The sequence below is a fragment of the Lontra canadensis genome, unplaced genomic scaffold, assembly GCF_010015895.1.
Source record: "Lontra canadensis isolate GAN:19392208 unplaced genomic scaffold, GSC_riverotter_1.0 scaffold138, whole genome shotgun sequence".
Taxonomy (NCBI): domain Eukaryota; kingdom Metazoa; phylum Chordata; class Mammalia; order Carnivora; family Mustelidae; genus Lontra; species Lontra canadensis.
In genome coordinates, this window is record NW_022631132.1 from 1,761,107 (window position 1) to 1,767,828 (window position 6,722).

Genomic DNA, 6,722 nt, shown 5'->3' on the forward strand with positions numbered 1-6,722 from the left:
AATCCTGGTTTTTGTCCCCAGAATCTCATCACAGAAAATATGCCTCCATTAGATCTTGACACTCTCCCCTGATCAAGTCTCTGAATTTCTGTAGTATCCATCCTTGATCTTTGCTTTGAGACTTCTGTGTAAACAATTTATCTTTAAATGATTGTTCTGAGACTTCGGGGAAAATGAGCTTTTGTTGAATGTTCACTATGAGTTAGATATTTCGCTAATCAGCTAATCACCTCATTTAATCTCCACACAAAGCTATCATGAGGGTACTATTTTTATCAGATAAGGAATAAAGATTGTTTTGCAAATGAAAAAAAAATGAGGATCAGGAAGGTCTTACCCAAGGATCACCTAAGCAATAATTGGCAAGCCTGGAATTTAGAGCCAGTTGACTCCAATCTTTGAATTTGTTATTTTTCCATCAGGCTGCCTGTTAACTTTATTTTTTTAAAGATGTTATTTATTTATTTATTTGAGAGAGAGAGTACAAGCAGGTAGAGTGGCAGATAGAGGGAGAGGGAGAAGCAGGCTTCCCACCAAGCAAGGAGCACAATGTGGGACTCAGTCCCAGGCTCCCAGGATCACTACCTGAACTGAAAGCAGATGCTCAACTGACTGAGCCACCCAGGCATCCAGCTTTATTTGTCCTATTCTTAAATATAACTTATTGGCTCCAGAGCTGAATGTGTTGCCTCAGTTCTTACTGATGCACTATCATTGAAGAGGGTGGCATGCTTTGGGGGCACATACTCGTGTTTCACCAGGAGCTCAGTCTGAATTTTGCAAGTTGTGTCATTTGCCCATAGGTTTTTGAGAAGGGTGGACAGAAGTGATGAGGCCAAAGTCATGCTGTCTGGGGTCTTTCTGCTCCCTGCACAATCAACTCCCAACACACCTAACTATCCTAGGAGAGGAATGGCAAGAGGGATGACAGGGCAGGTGGGTGACAAAGGAGGACATGTTTCTTATTCCAGATGGAAGGTCTTATTGTCACACCAACATGTCACTCAATTTCTTTTAGGGTATTAAATAAGAGGCACTAAGATTTTTTCGGCTGCCTACTATGTGTGAGCCTTCTTCACATGCTATTCACCCATTATTCATTCAAAAATATCTGTTGGTAAAGGGCTAGTATCCAAAATCTACAAAGAACTTATCAAACTCAACACCCAAAGAACAAATAAGCCAATCAAGATATGGGCAGAAGACATGAACAGACACTTCTGCAAAGAAGACTTCCAAATGGACAACAGACACATGAAAAAGTTCTCCACATCACTCGGCATCAGGGAAATACAAATCAAAACCACAGTGAGATACCACCTCACACCAGTCAGAATGGCTAAAATTAACAAGTCAGGAAATGACAGATGCTGGCGAGGATGGAGAGAAAAGGAAAGCCTCCTACACTGTTGGTGGGAATGCAAGCTGGTGCAGCCACTCTGGAAAACAGCATGGAGGTTCCTCAAAAAGTTGAAAATAGAACTACCCTATGACCCAACAATCACACTACTGGGTTTATTTACCCTAAAGATACAAACGTAGTGATCCGAAGGGGCACATGCACCCCAATGTTTATAGCAGCAATGTCCACAATAGCCAAACTATGGAAAGAACCTAGATGTCCATCAACAGATGAATGGATAAAGAAGATGTGGTATATATCTACAATGGAATACTATGCAGCCATCAAAAGAGGTGAAATCTTGCCATTTGCAATGATGTGGATGGAACTAGAGGGTATTATGCTAAGTGAAATAAGTCAATCAGAGATAGACAATTATTGTATGATCTCACTGATATGAGGAATTTGAGAAACAAGACAGAGGATCACAGGGGAAGGGAGGGAAAAATGAAGCAAGATGAAACCAGAGAGGGAGACAAACTATAAGAGACTTAACCGCAGGAAACAAAATGAGAGTTGCTGGGGGTGGGTGGGATGGATGGGGTGGCTGGGTGATGGACACTGGAGAGGGTATGTGCTACAGTGAGTGCTGTGAATTGTGTAAGACTGATGAATCACAGACCTGTACCCCTGAAACAGATAATACATTATGTGTTAATTTAAAAAAGTATTTGTTGAGCCCCATTAATATGAGTCACCGTTGTAGACACTGGAAATGTATCAGTGAACAAACCAGGCAAAATATCTGCTGCTCTAGTGGAAACCAGACAGAATCTTGCTTTTTCTTCCCTCACTCCAGTCCCAGCTTCAAACCCTGTGTCTTTGTTTTTCTTTATTTAATATATTGGGGTTCCGGGTGAGAAGTCATTTGAAAAAGGGATCTTGCTGCCTAGATTAAAAAAAAAAAAAGTTTGAGAAAGACCACTCTAAACAAATCAGATAATTAAAGCTAAATTAGAGCCATAATTTAAATATAATTCTTTAGATCTTTAGAAACTCCCTTTTGTTGGAAAGAAAATGGATGCTCTTTTCAGCGAACATCATCCCAGGTATGAATCAGTTCTGGGTAAAGGCTTTTGTCTTAGCGAGGAAAAGATTTGAGCTCTTTTATTGTCAAAACTGCAACAAAACCCCAAATAAATTACAATATCGTATTTTAAAATTACCCAGTGAGGGTTAATTACAGCAACATGGTGCTGTCATTTAATTTTCACTGCCACTGAATAAAGTAGCTGCTATGATTACCACATTTAGCAGATGAGGAAACTAAAGCTCGGCGAGACTGAGTTACTTGCTGCTCGGAAACTTCGGTGACGGTTTGGGTGGGGACGTGTGTCTGTGCTTCATCGACACAACCCATACGTGGAAGAGCTGGGATTTGAATCTGAGTGTGTTTAACTGCAAAGTCGAGGCATGTTTCACTCGAGTAGGTCCTTTCCTTTAAGCCCGAATGTGCCTGTGTTTCTGCTCCTTGCACTGGTACTGATGAAAGACAGTGTTTGAGAGACTGCGCCAAAGCTTTGGCTGAGAAAGGAAGAGTGGAGTGAATGCCACAGTATGGGTCTTGGGTGGGCTTTTCTGGGGGTGATTTGACCCAAGGTCCCTAGGATTGACCATGCCAGGGAGCGCCTATATTTGAAGGAAGGCAGTCTTGTCTCCGGTCAGATTCCCGGGATTGAATTTCAATCAGCTATGAAGGAGAGGACGACCATTAATTAGTTCCTTTCCACTCCTTGAAAGTCTCCTGTGATCCCTGCAAAGACAATCCAGGTTCATGGAGGCATAATGAAGCCCCTGAAGGGAAGGGACACGGGGGCATATTGTGTTGCTGAGAAAAGCCAAGAAAGCAGTATTCATCCCACCGACTGTGTGCCAAGGGTTTAGCTCAGAAGCACGAAGCCTGGGATATTCTTCCTTATTTGCCCCTCAGCTCCGGCTTCCTCAAATACCAGTCCCAGAGTCAGCGGACCGCTGAAATATTCAGCAAGTAATGGATGCCCTCCATTGGCAGAACACAGCCAGGCCTTTGAGAGCAGATACAGTGAGATCCAGCAGATGGTGATGTTTCCAAACAAGGTGATGTGAAGCGTGACTCGGAGCAGCCTGGGAGGTCTGAAGTGTTTACCGATGCCGAACTACAGAAAGCCTTCACATGCTGCTCAGAAGTCAAAGGGCATCTCTGAAAACCAGGAAGATGATGGGTCTATGCAGAGGGGAAAAAACAGCTTGGGGAGGGCTGCTTGCGGCCAGAAATCAATCATTTCTCCTCTAGACAAGGAGCCCTTTAGCCTACTGGGGACCTAGCCTGCGCCCCCGCCCCCGGAGGGCCCCTGGTACTTTCTGTCCTGGAGGACAAGCTACAGGACTAAAAATTAGAGCTGATGTCAGACATTTCGGCAAGAAAGCAAGTCCTAACGTCTGTCCTAAGATCAGCCCAGATGAGGCCCCATGTCCCACATGATCTATATCAGTGGTTGGCAAACTTTCAGGAAGGGCAGGCCACAGCTTTATTTAGCCCCTCTAATTTAAGGTTGTGCATGCCAGGAATACATTTGAGCATTTGAGGTCTCTTGACTCAAGCCTTCACATATGTACAGTAAATACGATTTCTTAAGGGTTCAAGGGCTTTCTTCTAAAATTCAGCGGCAAGGGCCATTTGGCCACTTTTGTGCGCTTTCCTGCCTTGACTTTTCCTTGCAGATCGCCTTCTTGGATCCTTTCATCTACCCTGACAAAACGGAGCCCGTAGCTGTCACCTTCCCCCTGGCCTCTCCCTCTGGCAGGGAGTAGAGGATTTGTCTCCAGAGGTCAAGTCACTGGTACTCATTTCCCTGGCCCCCGAGGCCCTTCTCTCAATACTGGAGCACACGCAGTCCTTCCCTGTAGCCTCAATTCTTGCTAGGAATGTGGTGCAGCAGGCTGAGTGCTCCCAGCCTCCTAGAGACCACCACAGCACCGTGGGTTCGCTCACCCTCTGCCTCTTTCTCTTGGTCCTCTTCCCAGGCCAATTTACTCATTCTCCCTGCCACGGCTTAAATGTCACTGCTGTAGCAGAGATGACTGGCCTGATGACCCGGACTAGAACAGATGTCCCTCCTAAACATGCTCATAAGCCCCTTTAGAGCACTAATCACAACTTTCAATTAAAAATTATTTAAGGGGCGCCTGGGTGGCTCAGTCGTTAAGTGGCTGCCTTCGGCTCAGGTCATGATCCCAGGGTCTCGGGATCAAGCCCCACATCGAGCTCCCTGCTCAGTGGGGAGACTGCTTCTCCCTCTGCCTGCTGCTCCCCCTGCTTGTATTCTCTGTCTCACTGTCTCTAGCTCTCTGTCAACTAAATAAAAATCTTTTAAAAATTATTTAAATACGGCATAATGTCTATCTTCTGTACTAGACTGTGCAGCCCACGAGGACAGGGAAGTGTCTGTTTTGTTCACCACTATATCCCTAGCAGGTAATAAAGTTAGTAATCATAATATTCACTAATAACAAGCGCTGTGTGTGCTGTGTGTATATTAATTCAATTAATCTTCGCAACAATCCTATAAGGTGTGCACTATTATTACTACTGTTTGATAGGCGAGGACATTGAAGCGTGTGGAGGGAGTAGCTTGCCTAAGGTCAGGTGGCTGGGATGTTATAGACCTGGGATTTGAACTCAAATAATACAGCTTCAGAGTTCACGTTGTTAACTGTTAAGTCTATCCCTGAGACTAATATGTGAACAGAAATGAGTGAAATGAAAAGACCCGTCCCGACCATATTCCCCAGTTATGATCAAAAGCACTCTTCTTCATGGACCTCGGAAACAGCCTTTTGTAGGTAGAACTGGAAGCCATATGGAAGTAAGCACGTATTTGCTAGCAATCTCTGCTCAGAGGGGTCCATCCAAGTAGAATTGTCCTCTGCCAGGCCAGCCAGAGAATCCTTTGGGTTTAACTCGCTTTTTATCACACATTAAAAAGTACATTTCTGAAAGTCCAACAGAGATTTAGGAAGACCTTGTCTTTAAGACAAGGCAGAGAAAGGCAGAATAATACCATATTATTGGGATTTGGTTTATTATGAGCAATAGAAAAATCCCCAGATAACAGAAGTTCATTTCTCTTTCATGTCCAATAAATCCCAAGGTCATCAGCACAGAAAGGGGGCATGGTGTTTAATGATGACAGGGGCTGTGGACAGAGGTGTCCATCAGGGAGCAAGAAACAAAAGACTGGCATTAAGTTCAGAGGTCTGGGCTAGTTATACCAAAAGGAAAGTCATCATCATAGAGATGGTAACCAAAACCCCAGGAGTTGGAGCCCAAGTTCTTTCTTGCTGCTCTGCCACACGTAGCTTCCATTTTGAGTTATCTTACAGTCTAAGATGACAGAGCTCCAGCCACTATTTTCTGTTCTGACCAGTAGGGAAGAGAAAGGAAGAAGAGCGCACGCCTTTTAACCTTTTACCTCTAAGGACACTTCCTGGAAGTTGTGTGTGTCACTTTTGCTTGTATCCCATTGACCAGATGGGCCAAATCTGTCTGCAAGGGGAGCTAGGAAATGCATTCTTTATTTCAAGTGGTCCTGTTCCCAGCTTAAAATTGCAGTTTCACTGTTAAGGAATAAGAGGAGACCAGCTATTGTGTAACAAGTAGTGGTCTCAGCCATAGATACAAGAGATGCTATACAAACAAAGACCCAAGGAGTCTAAAGGAGCAAAGGTCATATATGGTTAAGGGATCAAGGAAAAACTTGATGGACAAGTCAATGACTGAAATGGGTTTGAAGCATGGGAAGAATTTCGTTGGGGTAGATGTGTTGTCAGAAGCACATTTTTTAAATTTATTTGACAGATGGAGATCACAAGCAGGCAGAGAGGCAGGCAGAGAGAGAGGAGGAAGCAGGCTCCCCGCTGAGCAGAGAGCCCGATGCGGGGCTCGATTACAGGACCCTGGGACCATGACCTGAGCCGAAGGCAGAGGCTTTAACCCACTGAGCCACCCAGGCGCCCCCAGAAGCACATTTTGAATAGTGAGAAGAATAAAAGCGAAAGCATGGAGATTGGAATGAGCAGAATGAGTTGTCTTGTTTGCCACTTAAGGTCCAAGCTGGGGAGCAGTGGAAGGTGAGTCTGTCATGGAAAGATGGAATCATCTGGGGGAATGCTTTGAAAGTTGGGGCAAAGAGTCTGTAATTTGCTGGTCAAAGGGGAGTAACTAAACACTTTTGTGCAGAGCAGTGATGTATTCTGAATGCTACCACAGCAATAGTGTTGCAACTCTTGAGCAGAGGCGGGATGGGATCTGAAGAATATAACATCAAAAATATGTAATTTG